This window comes from Rhipicephalus microplus, chromosome 1 (genome assembly GCF_043290135.1).
Source record: "Rhipicephalus microplus isolate Deutch F79 chromosome 1, USDA_Rmic, whole genome shotgun sequence".
Classification (NCBI taxonomy): domain Eukaryota; kingdom Metazoa; phylum Arthropoda; class Arachnida; order Ixodida; family Ixodidae; genus Rhipicephalus; species Rhipicephalus microplus.
In genome coordinates, this window is record NC_134700.1 from 208,785,216 (window position 1) to 208,805,378 (window position 20,163).

Below are 20,163 nucleotides of genomic sequence, written 5' to 3' on the forward strand. Positions count from 1 at the left end.
TAAAAACACGTCAATATTATGTATTGTTGCGACTCCGGGTCCCGCGGGTCTCAGTTTGGTAGCGGGCCCCCGTCCTAGGACCCATCGTCGAACAAGTCTGATGAGGCGCTCGTAAAAACGACAATTTATTTACATGGTTAGTAACTGAGAAGGAGAACGAGAAGTCAAGAACTGTACATGAGAACTGTTGAACTGTATAGCACTTTATAACTTAAAATACACAAGAGTCTTCCGTTTATATAGCGCCGCGTTGCCAACGCTGGGCGCACTGTCCGCGGCTTCAGCCAATACGGCGCTCCATGGTCTAGATGCTCCACCCACGAAGGAGAGGAAAGGCACCACACAATGCATGAGGAGAGGGCACAATCTACACGATGCCCAAATATGCTCACAAACGCACTGCACCGACCTTTTCGCACACGTCACCAAGTTTCGCGCACGTCCGATGATATTGGCTTCGAAGACTCTTCCGGCAGCTGGGTGAGGTTCGAAAAACCGGCTGCCAGTACACGTGTCAAACTTGCCTGACTGTTTGGGTAGGACAATGTAGTGGTGGGCCAGCATATCTTCGAAATATGCCACCCCATTCAGCCGATCCTATGGAGAAAGGGGAAAAGGAATAGTCAACTAATCCCTTGTGGCTGATGCGGGCTCCCGCAAGGCTGCGGAACATAGTGCATTATCCTTTTCTTCACCCCCACATTCCATTCCTGGTTGTTTGCTAGAAGCTGTGGCCTAGCAGCGCATATCCAGGGGCTCCGCTTGTCCTCGCAAGATGCAGCCACAACCAATTTAGCTTTAGCTTGCAGCCTGAACTGCAAATACCATGCTGGTTCCGAGATTTCCAGATCCTCGGTGACCTCGAAAATGGCCCAGCTGCCTTCGTGTCTGCTTCCAAAGCCTTGCTCCCAGCAAACACAATGGGTTTTCTTGGCTCGTGTGCCTTCCTTGCGCAGACCAGTCCTGGCCCCTTTTCACGTTTTGCTGACAGGAAACCAACCCATCTTGACAGCACACCCTCGCTTGGAATGCGCCGAAATATTTTCGACCCATTCACAAAGGCCGAAAAAATTCAATATATATGACGGTCGTAACAGTATGTGTATTTTAGGGGCGAAGCTCCTTAAGGCGTGGGCTGTGCGTCCCCTGTATGTAGCCACCTCTCGTTTAGTTCTTGCAGTGTCCACTAGATGGCGGTACCGTCTCCCGTATGTGGCAGCGAGTGGCAGCGAGGTCGGACGTGTTTTTGGAGAGCTCCGGAATGACAGCTACAGATAAGTGTTTTTGCATGTTTCCAGCTTGCCTCTATATGTAGCGTTATGAGAACGTAAGGCGCTAGCGTAAAGCTTGATTAGGTCTAGTACGGTGTACGTTTTTTTTTATTAGTATTTTGTACTGTGTCTTTTTTTTCTCCAGCCACCACGTGGCTGAAGCCTGCGCGTAGACCGACCACGTGCATGCGCAGGTGCTGTGAAGTGTAGCGTATTTATTTATTATTGTGGTTCTTTTTGGCTTAGACCAGTGTATTTTAGTACAGTTTTCTAACACGTGGGCATCGGTAAACTGAGCTAGCCATGGTCAAAAAGACCGTAAAGTGTTCAGAGTGCGGGGTAGGGCGGAAGGTGGAAATTAGTGCGGAGGAGAAAGCAGAAGATGACGCCAAGTGTAGACAGTGCGAGTTCGAGGAGAAAATGAAAAATATGATGGCGGTCCAGAGTGGGCTCATGGAGAAAATCGCAGAGCTGGAGAATGCATTGGCGAAGGAGCGAGAGAAAACGTCAGCCATGGAAGAAAGGCTCCGGGCAGCCGAGAAGGGCCTATCGAAGGTCGTGAAAGGGAACGAAGACGCAGGTGACGGCGGAAGCATTATGGCGACGACCCCCCTTGCGGGAGAGATGAAGGAAACAGGCATGACAAAGGCAGATACATTGGCCACAGGGCCCAGCTACCGGGAAGTAGTTTTGAGGGAGGGAGGGAGCAAACCAGCAGCCGTGACTCACGCTAGTCACCTAGTCAGCAGCCAGGTGCAGGTTTCAGAAGGAATGTCTGAACAGGTCATCATCGCCGGTGACTCAAATTTAGTCCAATGCGCAGCGGCAATCAAAGAAAGGGTGAAAGGCGACAAGAGAGTGGCGATAGGGACGTTCCCAGGACAAACGCTGGGGACAGTAATGAGTCAAGCGGGTGAACAACTCGCAGCTAAAGCTAACAATCGTAACCTCGTTGTAATTGCGGGAGGGTTAAATGACGTCCTGAAAAAAGAATCGTCAGGACTAGCGACGACCTTGGCGAAAGGGGTGGATGACATGCGCACCGTGTCCCCCCAGGTGCAAATTGTAGTATGCACAGTACCGGAAGTACCAGTACGCAACGTCAACCTGCAAAGAGCGGTTGTCGACGCAAACAAAGAGATATGGCGAATTAGTCGAGAGAAGGGTTTCGAGGTAGTGGATTTAAACAGGGAAGTGCACAGGTGGGGTGGATTCCAAAGAGACAAGATTCATTTCGATAAGAGGCTTGGACACGAGGTGGGCTGGCGACTGGCAGGACGCGCAGTAGCTTTTTTGGGGGGCTCACGGGCCCTTCGGAGTCCGGGGTAGCTCGTAACAGGGAAAACAACCAGGAGGACGCTTTGACAGGTAGAATTGCGAAAAACCAGAAAAAAGGTAAAAGAAAAAGGAAAAAGGCGCGTGTTGCAATTAGTTACATAAACATGCAGGGTGGCAGAAAGAAGGCAAAATGGTTAGAGATTCAGGAGCAGTTAAACAAAGAACAGATAGGCGTGTATGCGGTTACAGAAACACACCTTAGAGACTTGGAAGAGCCACCACATATTAAAAATTATGTTTGGGAAGGGTGTAACAGGACCATATCGGAAAGGAAAGGTGGGGGTGTAGGAATGCTAATTCACCGCGAAGCCAAATGGGTTAGAGTGAAACAGACGTGTTCAGAGCACCTCTGGGTTCTGGGCACAGTAGGTGGAAAGGAAACGTGGCTAGGGGTAGCCTACTTGTGGACGGGGAATAACTGCAGAGAAAAGAATCAGGAGATAGTGGATTGCATGAGTGCGGATATTAAGGAATTTGGTAATGGGGCCGAAATCATCCTTCTAGGGGACATGAATGCCCACATACATGACCTTGACGGATATTCAGACACCAATGGGAAGTTATTACTAGATCTTTGCGAGCAACATAGTCTGGAGATAGTTAACACGGGGCCTAAATGTGACGGCCAGATCACATGGGAAGTCGGAAACAAGCAATCAAGTATTGATTATTGTCTCATGACTGAAGGAATTTACCACAAACTGACAGAAATGAGGATAGACGAGGAAGGCATTAACAGCTTGGGTAGTGATCATAAACGAATAACATTACAAATGGGATACGAAACTGAAAATATGAGCATGGAATCAAAGTCTGGCAGCTCGTATTTAAATGACAAACAAATAATAAATATAGCCGCAAGAGTCGAGGAAGAAGTAGGCGAAATACCAGGCAAGGACTGGGAGTATAGTGAGCTGTTACATCTAATGACGAAGGAGATAGGGAAAGAGAAGAAAACTGTTTGCTGGAAAGGAAAAAGGAAGCCAAAAAGTTGGTGGAACAAGGAAATCCGGGAGGCGATCGAGAAGCGACGCGAAGCATCACGGGAGCATAGAAAGGCAAAAAAGGAGAAGCGGCCGCAGGACGAAGTCAAAAAAATTTGGGAAATATATTTAGAGAAAAAATCCCTTGTACAGAAATTGGTAGAGGCAAAAATTAAAGGTGAAAGTGAACGCTGGATGACAGAGATACACGAAAAAAAGGAGGCCGCGCCTAGGATTTTTTGGAGCCACATAAAGGCGCTAGGTAGGAAGTCTGTCACAACGCAACAACATATTCTAGATGAAGGAGGAAATCAATTGGAAGGGTACGAAGCGCTAGGTTACATCCAAAAGGTAACAGCCGATTCGTTTCAAAAGAGCGTCCAGGGGATCTCCCCGGTGAGTAAAAGTGTGGCGGAGAAAGCAACAGAGGAAGAGCTAGTACTTGATAATTTCAACTGGAAAAAGGCCGAAGGAAAAATTCCAAAGCGCACTGCCGCGGGTTTAGATGGGATTCCCGTTAGCCTCATTAACGAACTAGGACATAACACTAAAGAAGCATTGTTAAAAGCAGTAGAAAAAAGCTTGAAGGACGGACAAATACCGGACAGTTGGCGACAAAGTAGAATGAACTTAATCTATAAAGGCAAGGGAGAAAAGGACAAGATTCGCTCGTATAGACCACTAACCATTACATCGGTACTATACAGGATGGCGATGCAAGCAGTAAAAATGAAAATAGAAACATGGGCCGAACATAACGATATTTTGGGAGAACTTCAGAACGGATTTCGAGTCGACAGGCGGTTAGACGATAACCTGTTTGTTCTCACTCAGTGTATAGAAATATCAAAAATAGAGAATAGGCCCTTGTACGTGGCTTTTCTAGACATCACTGGGGCATACGACAACGTTAATCAGGAAATTTTGTGGGATATATTGAAAGGAATGGGCATGGGCGACGACTGTATACAGCTTTTGAGGGAGATATACCGAGAAAATACAGTTTGCATAGAGTGGGAAGGAATGCGTAGCAAAGAGAACGTTGAGGTTAGCAGGGGTCTGAGACAGGGATGTCCTTTGTCCCCGCTGTTATTCATGCTGTACATGGTGAGTATGGAAAAAGCGCTAGAAGGTAGCAACATTGGTTTTAATCTGTCACACAAACAGGGCGGCATGATGATTGAGCAGAAGCTTCCAGGTTTATTTTATGCGGACGATATCGTCTTATTTGCGGACAGTCGAGATGATATACAGCAGCTGGCGAATATATGCGGAAGGGAAGGTGAAGCTCTTGGACTAGGATTCAGTGTAACGAAGTGTGGATTGATGGTAATCAATGATCCCTGTGATCAGACGGTGTCCATACAAGGCCAAGAAATACCGAGGGTAAGTGAATACAAGTACCTTGGAGTATGGTTAAATGAGAGTGATAGATACATGGAGGTACAGGAAAAAGCCTCGGCAGCAAAAGGAAAGAGGAATGCGGCAATAATGAAGCACAGAGCGTTGTGGGGATACAATAGGTATGAGGTGCTTCGAGGTCTGTGGAAGGGTGTAATGGTTCCAGGGCTTACTTTTGGGAACTCAGTGGTGTGCATGAGGGCAGAGGTGCAATCGGGAATGGATGTAAATCAAAGGACTGTGGGACGCCTCGCGTTGGGTGCTCACGGGAAGACGACAAACGAGGCTGTAAAGGGCGATATGGGGTGGGCAGGTTTTGAGGCGAGGGAAGCGCAGAGCAAAATAAGGTTCGAAGAAAGGCTAAGAAATATGAAGGAGAGTAGATGGGCAGAGAAGGTGTTCCGTTATTTGTATATGAAGAGCGTGGACACACAGTGGAGAAAAAGAACTAGAAGACTCACTAGTAAGTATACGGCTGGTATTGTAAGCCATATGTCAACAAAGAGCGTTAAGGGGAAAGTCAGGGAGGCGGAGAGGATTTACTGGATGGCAGCTATGGAGAAAAAACCGGCTTTGAGTAACTACCGAAAGGGCAAAAATGAAATAAGGAGGGAGGCATTTTACGATAATTCAAGGGGAAGCGCTTTACTGTTTGAAGCGAGATCGGGTTGCCTTAGAACGCGTAGTTATAAAGCAAGATTCAGTAAAGAAGAAGAACAATGCACATGCTGCGGGAAAGATAAGGAAACGGCGGAGCATGTTCTGATTGAATGTGGAGATATCCACCCAGGTGTACGTTTGGGCACGAGCCTACAGGAAGCCTTGGGTTTTAGGGACAACAATGGAAAGCTGAACACACCCGCGATTGAAATAAGTAAGAGACGGTTAGAGTATTGGTGGCAGAAAATTAGAGAGAAAGGACAAAAATAAATATTGGAAAAATAAAATATGGACAGTGTGCCGTAAATGGCAGAGAACTTAAGCTGAAAATTTACCTTTTTTTCCATTAAGATAGAATTTATTGAAGTAGAGGCATTAGGCCAACATAAAAAAAGAAAAAAGGTTTTTTTTTTGTCGAGCCTGGTGGCATACTTGTCACCACCCCGGTATAAAGGGGACGCTCATAGCATCCATCCATCCATGTCGCCTCCTCTCGTTTAGTTCTTGCAGTGTTCACTAGATGGCGGCACCGTCTCCTGCATGTAGCCACCTCTCGTTTAGTTCTTTCAGTGCTCACTAGATGGCGGGACCTGTAGCTGATGATGAAAAGATGCAAGATGTTATAAACTAGACGGTGGTACTTGTAGTTGATGATGAAAGATGCGAGATGTTATAAAATAGGAATGATGTCACATATGGCGCGTGTCATTGGTGGAAGGCAATCGTTCGATTTAGGGCGGCGACGTACGCTAGGGGGAGCATTGTAATAAAATCGAGTAGGCAAAATGTACGGAAGATTCATGGTTTACCAGGTTTTCCTCCAGAGCTTCGCCCACTCATCATCATTCACTTCGTGGATATGGCGGCACTTTTTTACTGGAAAAGGCATACATAAGTAATTTTAAGGACCGTATAGCGCTTATCACGCTGCGCTTACCATGCAACGCTTGCACGGAACGGGGAGTGTTTCCAATGCTTTGCTAAGACGAGACGGTGGTGGCCACCTACCCGTCGCCTCGCGTTCTACAACTTATCACCTCTGAGATGGGCGCGCACACCCGTCTGAAAGCCACGCGCTTTGTTTTCTAAGAAAACTGCCTGATGGTGCTCATGTCTCACGAGTGACGTGACTTGATGATCTCGTTCGCCTCCGCTGCACGCTCGAGGCACTCTAACACAGCGCCTCCAAAGTACCACTCACCGATTTTCTTGCGCAGAACATCAAATAAATGTTTTGTTCACTCTCTCCACACGCAAGACTATCGTCTTTCGACATTTGCAGAAACATGCAGATACGGGGCCAATTTTTTTTCTTCTATTTGCCATGACACGTTATAGAATCTGTTCTCTTCGCATTTAGTTTCGGCGCTGTGCTGTTTTTAACTATATTCTATCAACAGGTTTCAAACTAAACTAACAACTTCCAGAAGTCACAATAGTGCTGCGTGCTTGACTTATCCAAGGTTTACTCATGCGCGCTTCTTCCTGATGTACTAATTTAGTTTGTTTTCTAGCGTTTAGACGTTTCGAGCAATATCAGCGATGACGCGTGTTTCTATCTCACATCTTTCCTTAAGTTTAAAGAAGAGATGCCGGATTCGGACCTTTTTAAAGACGATAGTCTTTCCTGGGGATTTTCGACGCAAAAAATTTGGTCTGTCTGCCTGTCTGTCGGTCGGTCGGTACATTTGCCTGTTTGTCCATTCTTAACGGCATCAGGTACTTGAAACGGCCGACCCCATCCGCAGCGACCACCAATGTTGCTCAAGGTTGATCGTTCATGCTTGTGCAATTGTCAATTAAAAAGCAATTATTGCGCATGTCTAGGGCACCATAACAACACGTATATATTCTGCATGTGCGCCTTTTACTAGAAAAGGCATACATGAGTAACTTTAAGGACTGTAGCGCTTATCACGCTGCGCCGACCATGCAACGCTTGCATGGAAAGGCGAATGTTTCCAACACTTTGCTAAAACGAGACGGTGGTGGCCCCTACCCGTCGCCTTGCGTTCTACACCTTATCACCTCTGAGACGGGCGCGCACACCCGTCTCAGAGCCACGTGCTTTGTTTTTGAAAAAAAAAAACTGCCAGATGGCACTCATGTCTGACGTGTGACGTGACTTCATGCGCTCGTTCGCCTCCGCTGCACGTTCGAGGCACTCTAACCCAGCGCCTCCAGGATACCATTCACCGATTTTTTCGAGTAGAACATCAAATAAATTTTTTGTTCGCTCTCTCCACACGCAAGACTATAGTCTTTCGATGACATTTGCAGATTAAATGCAGATACGGGGCCGACTTTTTGTTCTCGGCGTATGGCCCGCTCTCAGGAAAAAATATAAGCCGCGCGGCTTCTCGAATCTCGCGTTCACAGCTCCTGCTAAGAGCACACCGTGCTTTATTGCAGTAAAGACTAGAGTGAATGGCTTAGTTCGCCCCGGTAAACATGGGAAAGTTTCTGTTTTCATTTTGTTTTATTTCCTGTGGCACCGACAGAATTCGGATTTAAGGGGCCATTAAAAAGACCCATCAAGTTAAGTCGCGTAGAGTTTACCAACGATAAACAAGCTGAGCAATAGTTGAGCGCATAGTTGCGAAATGGATGGATCTGCTCGTCCAGCCCGTCTTCCCCCCTCTCTCTCACTCTCATACTTCTTTTCTTTTTTTATATGCCAATCTCTTGGCGATTTGAGCTCCTGTAAATCTCCGCCCTTTATTCCAGAGAGTTTGCGTTTATTCCGTACCTATTCGGATATGTCATCGGGTATCGCAAATAACTGCCGAATGTTTAACTTAACTGAAAGCACAGTTCTTTCTTTTCTTTTTTATTTTCAAGAGACAAACTTTAAGTGCCTCATCGAACGGTAGCCCTGAAAAACGTGATGTGTGGTACAGTCTATAACTCTCGTGATGTCGTCCGCATCGTCCGTTAATCTAACTTCTGATGTCCCACACGGCTGTGTTCTCGGGCTCTTATTTTTCATTTATGTAAAAGAGCACACCATCAAGAGTGAGTCAAAATCCCCTCTTTATGCCGACGACTGCGTCCCATATCAAGAAAATTGCTTCATCACACGTCACTTAGGGATTCGTTCACCTGCACGTGGTGTATGAACCGCCAGGTGTGCATTAGCTTAAAGCAAACTCTAGTAACGTCGTTCACAAACATTCATTTCAAGTAACAGCATGCGTGCGTATACGCTTTCCGAGACACAACGATTCCCCGCGCGCAAGCGTACAAATACCTTAAAGCCATCTTCTCTCACAACGAGCAGTGGTCGCACCTTACTGACTACGTTGCACCATGAACACCAGAAAATTAGCTAAATTGCAAAAAAATGCACTTGAATAAAAACACATAGAAGAATTTTGGGTCCTATAATAGAGCACGCTTCGTGCGTCTGAAAAGCAAATAAAATATGTGACATTAACAAAATTGAATCGGTACAAAGAAGAACTGTTCGTTCCATTCGTCGTCACTGCGAACATAATTTGTCACCCTCGCCCTCAATGAATTCTTTGAAACTATCTCGCCTACGCAGCAGACGGTATGCCGATTCCTTGACGCAGCTTTTTCAAAGTTAATTTGTTCTCTCATCATGTAGACTATCACTGATGATCACACCTCGTAAGCCATTACTTTTCCAAGCAGACATTGTCACAGCCTGATTGTAATTGCGCGCACTAAATTTTTTTTTTCAGTACAATTATTCCACCAGAGCTATCGAGAGTGAAATATACCCGGTTCTGTTCGAAAATCGGCGCCGTCGGATTTCCAAGAAACACTGTTGTGATAAGGTTCTGTGTAGATTCCTTTATGCATCTTTTTGTTGTTGTTGTTGTTGCTGCTGTTGTTGTTATTGTTGTTGGTGGTGATGATGCGCACTCCACTCCCGCAATATCTCTGCAAATTGGGCTGCAGTATTGGAAGGAAAGTCTTGTTCTACATGCAACAGATGTAGTACTTAGAATGGTTTCAGAGAGAAGAGACAACTCTGTTCAGTCTATTTGACTTATAGCCAAGAAAGGCTACCAGGCAACGCCTCGCAGTGACTTTCTGGCGGCTCTTCCGATGACCCGAAGTTGAACCTCCAGGCTGAGATCACTGAGCTTCAGGCAAAGGAGCAGCCAGGTGTTCTGGAGAGGGAGTCTGTGAAAGTGCCTTGGAAGAACACCCGATTACACACGTCATGTCAGACGTGGAGTCACGTCAACAGGTGTAATATTGCCCAACATAAGCGCCGCACCAGACTCCACACTACGTGAATTGCGCAACGAGTGAGTGATGCAAGGCTTCCCAGTCATTCTTCCCGACAACTGAGGGCTCAGCTGTCATCATCAACCACAGCATCTATCAAGTGTGCAGCTGCGTATACGTGCGCGCGTTGACTTACAGACGCGGAGTAAGTGATTCGGTAAAGTCTGCACACATTTTGATTGATTGATTGATTGACTCATTGATTGATTGATTGATTGATTGATTGGTATGTGGGTTTTAACGTCCCAAAACCAGCATATGATTATGAGAGACGCCGTAGTGGAGAGCTCTGGAAATTTATACCCCTGTCACACGGGCACCCGCGAAGACCGTTTAACTCCCTCGTCCTTACGACAACGAAGATGCGGTCCGTGTCACACGGCCACCCTTACCCAAACGAAGGTAAACGGAGCGTTTCGCAAAGGACGTTCAACGATCTCCCTTCGCAACGAAACGAGGTACTCTCGTCCCCAGCAGTCTAGAGGTCAGAGAAAAATTTCGAGCACTAAGTGGCCGCAGTGAGAGAATAATACATTTTGGCAATCTTAAACGTTCTTTCGTTGTAGTACTCATTCACAAAGCATGTTTGTTTACATATATTTACGCCCGCCAGAGTTCACTTACTCTCAACACCGATGCTCTACACTCCGTGCCTCGCACGTGGTGCCTCGCGAGTCGGGCCGGCCGGCGCCATTGAAAAATATTTCGTCCATGCGTGTGGTTGTGGTCGTCGCTGTGTCACTCATGGCTGAAGAACACAAAATGTGCGCTCACGAGGCAAGGAAGCACAAGAACTTTCGTACACAAACATGAACAAAGGCAACAAAACAACTAAAAGCACAATGTGGCCAGCGTCACTAGCAGCATCGCTACATTTAGCGAATTCTTTTTTATTTGAAAATATTTTTATGGTTTGTTAGCCTCTTACCTCCTTAATAGTGTTTTTTTTTTTTGTAAAAACCCCAGAACGAGGATTCACAAAAAATCAATAGAGATGAAATTAGAATACTTTTCCGAAAATCAAACAGCGCCAGCTGAGCCCCCTCGCGCCAACTGTTACAACCTTTTCATTGCCGTGTGACACTGCCACAACTCCTTCTCCGTCGAACCACCTAGGGGAGATTTACGTTGACGGTGTTCAACGGAGTTTAGTGGTGGCCGTGTGACAGGGGTATTAGATGCCCTGGGGTTCTTTAACATGCATCCAAATCTGAGCACGCGGGCCTTCGGCACCCCTTTTGAAAAAGACATTAAAAAACAACAATAGTGCTCGTGTGATTCGCCCATAAGGTTGACATAAAGCAAAACGAATGTACTTGTTCGTTGCTGTTCATTCGTCTTACATGAGCAAAGTCAGGCTTTCGCCTTCTTGTGGTAATTCTGCCAATATTTTGTTTGTTTGTTCTGTAGGTTGGTCGGTCGGTTGGTTGTCAGCCGTATCTTTCAGCCTCGAACGGTTTTCAGTACGGTGAAATAAATGAATATCGCGCCAACTACGACTGGGCTGAAGCACCGCATAAGGCACGAACCGTGGTACGGCGTGAATAAGATGCAGCGCACATACGACCAGTAGCGAGAGAGCGTGAACGTTCACCGTGGGCTGTGAAAGAAGACGGAGAAAATACGAGAGAGAGGACGAAGGGAGAAAAAAACGCTTAGTCCTAAATTTATGCCCACTTTCTTTTTCTCTGGGCATCGCGCACTGCTCGCCGAGCGGAAAGTTCCCATTTTAGAAGGCGGTCACAACGGGTGCAACCAGTGATCTGCATCCGCAATATGTAGACCGCGTTATGCGTATTCGTTATCACTCCGGGACGTTGTGGAAAGAAAAAAAATCTACTCAAAGCACCGCTTTCAGTTCCCTTGTTTCGGCTGTAGAGCTGCTTTCCCGCTGATTCTCTCTTGTTGACTGCACGAATGTTGCCACGGTGATTTCGTGGCCCGCGACGTCGGCAGCGGCACGGTGTCCCGCTTTGAGTCCCGCGCTGCTGCTTCGGCGTCGTCGGCTGTGTTTTTGGGGTCGGGGGCGAGCGTTCTTTTTTTCCCTGCCGCCGAGCCGTGTCCCGGAAATGCCGCTCAAGCGATAATCTGAGGTCGTCCCGGCGTCCTTGGGGTGTAGCAATAAGCGAAAACCCGCTCCGATTCTTCCCCTCCTCAGACCTTCTCGCACTCCAGCGGCGAGTGTCTCCTGCTGGCTCGGGCACCGCAAGGACGTTGGAGGACGTTTCCCGACGCCTGCGGCCACGATTGTCGACGTATCCCCGAGGCCGGCCATTGCCGCCGGTGCGGGGGCTCTCAGGTGCGCTGGTTGGCAGTCACGTCGTTAGCGTCGCCTTCTCGGTCCCGCGACGCTGCGTGCATTGATAGTTCGCGCGTGACGTCGTGGGCGCGGTTTCCTCACGTATACTGGCACTGCAACTTGACGGCTTGAATAACGCAATGGAGATAGTCACGTGGCATGAGTGAGTGAGTGAGTGAGTGGATAAACTTTTATTGGGTCCAGCAAAACGTGATATGATTGCGCACCTGGTTACTTCTACGACGGGACCGGCAGGTCTAGCCTGCCGGCGCGATCACAGGCACACTGGACGGCCAGGATTTGTCTTCGTGGGCAGGACTTCGACCACGCACCACTCTTTGTGAACCTGGGGCCCAACAACCCACACTCCAAGAGCATATTAGACAAAGTAGCAGCCTCGCCACAGGCTGCGCAAGAGCTGTTTTTGTAAATGTCCGGATATATGCTGTTGAGGGTCACCGGATTTGGGTATTAGTTAGTTTGCAGAAGTTGGAGCATAACCGCGTGTGGCCTGGTTAGCTTGGAATGAGGTGGCGGGAAGACTCTTCTCTCCAAGTAAAAGGATTTAGTAATTTCATTGTGAACTAATGCTAGATGCGTCCCTGTGTCCGGCGAGAAAGTCGTCTGAACCTAGGGTAGTGCGGTAGGTAAAACCACGCGCAGACTCGTGAGCCGACTCATTGAGGTTGAGAGGAAACCCCTTAATTGCTCCGACGTGGGCAGGGTACCAGAACGTAGAGTGTGTAGAGCTGCCACTGTTTTTGGAACCTTTCACAATTTCAACTACCTGCCTGGCTACCAGGCCCCTCTGGAATGCCCTAACGGTCACCTTTGAGTCGCTATGCACCCTGTCTCTCCGACCGTCTTGCATGGCGAGTGCAATGGCCACTTGCTCGGCCATTGCACTCGCCATGCAGGATAAGCTTAGTGGATGCCGCTTGCGGCGGCGTGCACGAAGCTTACGTCTATCTTATCCTCAGTGGTGTCCTTTAGTATCTTCGAAGCTCTTTCCTTGCGACGAACTGCGTTGGGTACAGGATGCACGTTGCGGGGCAGCAGAGCGACGATGAGTTTCTCCCTTATTTACCTGGGGATTTTGGTATTGCTAGACAAGTCCTTGGTGGGGGCGAGTCCGATCGCATCTATAGAATCCGCCTACCAGCCGATATGGTGGACTCACCGAGTTAGCTGGGCGCGTTCCTGAGCCTCGGCAACCTCCTCCATGGTGTTGTGCATGCCGAGCTGTAAGAGGTCTTCGGTGTGTATTCTTACTGGCAGCCTGAGTGCTCGCCCGGCAATTTTTCAAATGAAGGAATTGAGTTCATCCCGGTCTCTCTGCTCTAAGCCAGTTGTGCATGGCCACCATGTAGGCGAAGTGACACCGCACAAAGACGTTGATCAGCCGAAGCAGGTTTTCTTTCTTGTGGCCTCTGCGTCGGTTCGTGACACTTTTCACGAGGCGAACAGCACTCTCGGTTTTTGCAATTATTTTGCGAAATGCAGTGCAGGTGCCGCCACGCGATTCGATCAACATACCCGGACTCTGATGGTGTCGACCGTGGTATTGGGTCTCCACTCTGAGTGAACAGGTGAATGCCAATTTAGGAGACCAGATTCCTGCCCTCATAGGTCTGCTCCATGTTTCGTTTCGATAAAGCAGGTGTCCAGATTTGGTTGGAAAACCCCGGAGTCCGGTGGGTAGCAGGTACTGTTCTGTGACGTACACGGCCTCCTGCATGGCACATTTTACTTGCCCTTCACTCCCACCGGTGCACCAGACCATGATGTTATCAGTGTAGATAGTATGATTGATACCTTCGACTTGTGCCGACTTCTTTGAGTGTCCGACTATACAGATGTTGAACAGAGTGGGTGATACGACAGAGCCTTGCGGCGTAACCCGTGCGCTCAGGAGTACTTCGTCAGACACAAAGTCGCCAAACCGTAGCTTCACCTTCTAACCGGTCAGGAATGAATGGACGTAATTATACAGCCTGCGGCACAGCTCGATGTCAGTGCTACAAGTTAGGATGTATTCGTGGAGAGCGTTGTCAAACGCTGTTATGCCTGCGAGTCCACACCGAACGTCCATGCCTCTGAAAAAGGCAATCTGTGTCAATGCCAGCACGCGAGCCCACCTGACGCGAACATCTCAACGGCGTCATCAGGCGGCGGCGCCTTTCTGTCGCACAACGCACAGCGAGCCCCATCAGCCCACGAGCCCGTTGCAGCAATAGGCGCCTTCCTGTCTGGCAAGTCTTACGCAATGCGTGGTGACGTCACTCGTCCTTGGCTGCAACCACGCGCAGCGGCTCCGGATTCGATGATAATGACGCGGCCCAGCGGCGACCCCATTGGAGGATTCTGACCTCACGGCCAGCGGCGCTTCTGGTTCGAAGTTTGGTTACTCAAAGAATCCTCCCGGTGCATATAAAAAAGCCCTGCGGCGCGTCGCGAGCAGTAGACCTATGTGTCAGAGAAGAGAGCTCGGCTCTTCGAATCGCTAAGCTGTCAGCCCCAGTGCCGAATTTGTAACGCCTCTGTATATATGCTGCACATTAACCTTGTTTAACTCACCGTCGTCTCGTCCGCTCGTCTATCAGCTCTGCGCCAAAGCAGTCGCGAGCTGAGAAACCTACGCTACCAAACGGCTGGTGACCTTCCCGGCGGAGGTCGAAACAGTGGCGCCTTCGGGACCGTTTCGGCGTCGCCGTCTTTCGTAACAGTGGTGTCAGCGGCGAGATTCGTGGCGCCCTTCGTAACGTCGTCGGAGGCGCGCTTCGTAACAACGCCTTCTCCAGGCCGATTCTGAGCAAGGCCCTGGTGTCCCTGGTACGGCTGTCGATGATCTGATGTTTCATGATCTTCATGGCGTCCTGCGTTGACAGGCCGGCTCAGAAGCCAATCATGCTGTGGTTGTATAGACGCTGTTGTATTCAAGACACCTGTTTAGTCCGTTCAAGACGACAAGGTCAGCCACTTTCCCGACGCAGGACGTAAGAGAGATGAGTCGGAGGTTACAACATAAGGAGCCTTAATTGCCTCGCTTGGGTATCAGGACGGTGTTGGCGGTCTTCAATTGTTCTAGGACGCTGTCGTTTCCCGACGTCTCGTTAATCGTCACACTAAAGTATTTGATCGAATGGTCATCGAGATTCCGCAGCATTTTATTTGAGATGTCATCGGGGCCCGGCGCCGACTTGATTTTGAGTGCGAAAATGGCCTGCCTGAACTCTGCCACGATGAAGTCTTCGTCCAACTCCAGACGGGCCGGACCGAGGTGGGAAACTGGACCTTCTCGTTTCTTAGCTTGATAGGCAGGTACGTCTCCATGAGCTTAGAAGCCAACTCGTTCCAGCTACAGCATCTGACAGCGTCGCGCCGGGCCCTAGCGAGCGTGTCTCTCTGATTGGACCTTGTGCCACCCTTGTTGAGTAAATGTTTCAGCAAGTAATCATCATCATTATCATCATCATCATCATCATCAGCCCGACTACGTCCACTGCAGGACAAAGGCCTCTCCCATGTTCCGCCAGTTAACCCGGTCCTGTGCTTGCTGCTGCCAATTTATACCCGCAAACTTCTTAATCTCATCTGCCCACCTAACCTTCTGTCTCCCCCTAACCCGCTTCTCTTCTCTGGGAATCCAGTCAGTTACCCTTAATGACCAGCGGTTATCCTGTCTACGCACTACATGCCCTGCCCATGTCCATTTCTTCTTCTTGATTTCAGCTATGATATCCTTAACCCCCGCTTGTTCCCTAATCCACTCTGCTCTCTTCTTGTCTCTTAAGGCTACACCTACCATTTTTCTTTCCATTGCTCGCTGCGTCGTCCTCAATTTAAGCTGAACCCTCTTTGTAAGTCTCCAGGTTTCTGCTCCGTAGCTAAGTACCGGCAAGATACAGCTGTTATATACCTTCCTCTTGAGGGATAGTGGCAATCTACCTGTCATAATTTGAGAGTGCTTGCCGAATGTGCTCCACCCAATTCTTATTCTTCTAGTTACTTCAATCTCGTGGTGCGGCTCTGCGGTTATTACCTGCCCTAAGTAGACATAGTCTTTTACAACTTCAAGTGCACTATTACCTATATCGAAGCGCTGCAACAAGTAATGTAGCCTGGCATTTGGTACCTGGCTTTTCAGGGGTATATTCGGAAAGACACATCTTGAATGCACCATCAGAGGATTCTTGGTCACCATTACTGCAAGAAAGATGTGCAGCTATAACCCTGCGCAATACAAAAAATGGCAGCATATCCACGGAGGGAATGATGGAGAGTGGGGCGAAGCATCCGTCCGTCCATTCGTTCTTGCTTCTGTCCGTCCATGCGTGCGTCTGTGTGGCCGCCCATGCGTCTATGCGCCCATCCGTGCGTGCGTCTGTTCGTGCGTCCGCCTCTGCATTCGTCCATGCATCCGCTCCTGCGTCCGTCCATGCGTCCATCCATCCGTGCAGCCATGCGTGCGTCTGTCCATGCATCTGTCTGTGTGTCCGTCGTCCACCTATTCAACACTCTAAGTAACACCATCTCGCATCTTTTCATCATATATTCCTCATGTAGAAGCACCGCCATCCATCGGACATTCCAAGGACTGAACGAGAGGAGGCACACGCTCACTTTCTTACGGCTTGCACTTCGTGTCTACTTCCCACCTTTAACCACCTCGAGTTCATGGTATATACTAGTTCACTGTATTCATGGCACTGTGGCCTAACGCTCGCTAAACCTTTCTAAAACCAAGGAGGTTACGCCCAGCGAGTATAACGTAGCAACCCGTTCTTGTCAGATAGTGCTCAATGTACATGCCAATGGCTGTGAAGGGGGAATGGGAGACAGGAGAATTCGGCTTTTAGTTAACGCGTATGCTGCGATTTTTTTTGTTGTTCAACAACGCACATAAGAAATCTCCCACCGGCACCACCTTGGAGATCAAAATGTAAGACTGGTTACACACTACTACTACAACTACGAGGGACGAACGGGTGCCGCTATAAGGAGCTACGCCCCTAAAATGACGTGAACTACATGGGGCACAATGATCAACTGCAATGATCGACTGATCAGTTTACTGTGTCTGCTTGCGTACTGAACATCGAACAAACTACCCGCCTTTCTCTTCTCGTGCTCTCTCTCTCTCTCGTGAACATGGGGGTGTCTTTAGAGACGTTTCTAGAAGCTGACTTTTTCTTCACTGGCTGAGACTCTTCTGTATCATCACTACTGGAAACAATGTCCGGTATATACCTTCCTTGGCTTGATTGGCTGCTATTTTTCATTAAAGTTGTGGAAAAGCAAAACTTGTGCGACTTGTGTGGCAATAGTACAAGTTTAGAAGAAATGTACAATAGCGAACGAGAGAGCTTCCGACCGCTGGGCGCGTAAGATATGCTACAGCCATTGGGCATGGGCAGGAGGTAGAAAGAGGGCCACTTGCCTCCTCAGTCGACGCTTGTCCCCCGCCCAAGCTACACACCACGCCCCCCTCTACCCCAGCCGTAACGCAGCGTGGATTCCTCTCACCACAAAATCCTGCCGACGCCCATGACTGCAGCCCACTTCCTAAATTAATTCGGAAGTATAACGTAGGCTCGTAAATGTGAGCCGAAAACTCAAGGCTGTCTCAAGAAAGAACACACACACACGTAGACACACACACACACACACACACACACACACACACACACACACATATATATATATATATATATATATATATATATATATATATATATATATATATATATATATATATATATATATATATATATATATATATATATTCATGCAACATCAGTTTGTTTCCCTTATTCGACGAAACGTGGACAGGCGTCACGAAGAATTGCCACCTTCGGCACCGCAAGTGTTTTGTCCATCACGGCCACGGTCCGTTTCGGTCCGCGTAGCACGCGACGCCGGACGTGGACGCTAGAGAACGTGGTGGTCACCTTGCACGATGGACACGCTGTTGACCAATTGCCATCGGCCTCCTTGTAAGGAGAGACAGTTACGGGTCGGCACTTTTCTTTTCTTCTGTTATACCCACTTATATATATGCTGACCAAAGTTTCTGGCGGACTTTCGTTTGTCCATTCTTTCACTGAGCGCCCACCCACCCTTTCCGTCGACGGCCGCGGACCGTGGGAGTGGCCGACGCTTGGAAGTGTCGTTGTTTTAGATGCGGAGCATCTAATACTCGAGGCTTGTAGTGCGGCGCCGTCCGCAAGCTTCCTCCTCCTTCTTCCACCATCTGTGCATCCCTTCCTCCTCTACACACCGCGCGTGCTTCACTCCTCCACCATCTGTGCACCCTTCCTACTCTACACACCGCGTGCGCTTCTCCTCTTCACGAACATTCGCTAGCTGTATAATGTAGCGCGCATGCGCCGTCACGCTTCGAGAACATCGGCAGCTGACGCGCGCGCATGCGCCGTCGCGCTTCGAGAACATCGGCAGCTGACGCGCGCGCATGTGCCGTTGCGCTTCTCCCCCTTCTCGAACATTCGACAGCTGACAGTGCATGCGCCGTCGCGCTGTATATATACTCAAGGTCGGCGCTCGCTCGCTCAGTTGCCGCTGGTCGGTTGGTTTGTACGGCGCGTCGACGTCCAAGGTCGCGGTGAAATGAATTCCAACGAATCCACAAACACAATGATCGACGTCCTTTCGACCAGCGCCGCCCTTTCGCAGACGTGTGTACGTGTTCACTCATTTAACACCCGCTCCTACAACCACGTTAACCAATTTAGCCATCGACCCAAGTAAGTCGCAATTTAACACCCCATTTCACAACCACGTTAACCAATTTAGCCATCGACCCAAGTAAGTCGCACTTTAACACCCCGTTAACCAATTATATGCTCCGCATCCTCCTCAGTGTTCCCCCGAGGGAAACTGCGGGCAATTTTTTTATACGAAGAACGTTTGTTCTGCAGAACAGCGCGTAGGACTTCATGCCTGTCAGGAGACACGCGTGGCTTCAGACTCCCCAACATATTTTTTCCAGTAACTACTATATGAGCTCAGGTCGCATAAAGCCGACAGGAAATGAAGCCGAGGAAGGCATATAAGTTAAATTATTCTAGTATACCCTGGCATCACAGAAGATATGGAAAAAAAATTGCCCGCAGCTCCCCTGGGGGAACACTGATTTGGGTGCACGTTAAGTGCTCAGATTTGGGTGCACGTTAAAGAACCCCAGGTGGTCGAAATTTCCGCAGCCCTCCACTACGGCGTCTCTCATGATCTAAAAGTCGCTGTCTTTGTCTGCGAGAGAAGTAATACACTCTTTAAAAAGAGGCAGTGCTACTTACTAACTTTGAGGTAGTAAATTGCTGTCACAACATACACTACCTAAGTAGTAACTGCAGGTAGTAGACCACAGACATTTACTACCTTAGCAGCAACCGGGGGTTGTAAATGTCTGTGGTCTACCACCTGCAGTTACTACTTAGGTAATGAATGTTGTGACAGCAATTTACTACCTCAAAGTTAGTAAGTTACACTGCCTTTTTTTAAGAATGTATATCGTGAGAAAGCGTCATTACGACAAGCTTCTTTGACGACACACTTCCGATCGGCGGTAATACGCAGACAATGAGCGCTGGAAAAGAGTGAAACATGCGCGTGTGCTGCACTAACCCGCGCGTTGCACGCCGCTGTCACGATTAAGAGGCGCACAATAGATGACGCACGAAACAACGGCTCTCGGTATTGAAATAACAGCCCGCCACTGTTGCGCGCCTGTGCAAAGCCTGTCTCGCTCGTTACCGGAGGCGATATGTGTACATCGATTTATACGGGGGGGGGGGGGGGATACACACACACAGCGAGTGGCTCCCGAAAACGAACCACGATTGGATAATCACCCATTGTCTCCTAATGGAATCGTGCCCAAACCGCGACTCAAGGGGTGAGGCGTGGTCCAATGTTCGGACGGACTTAA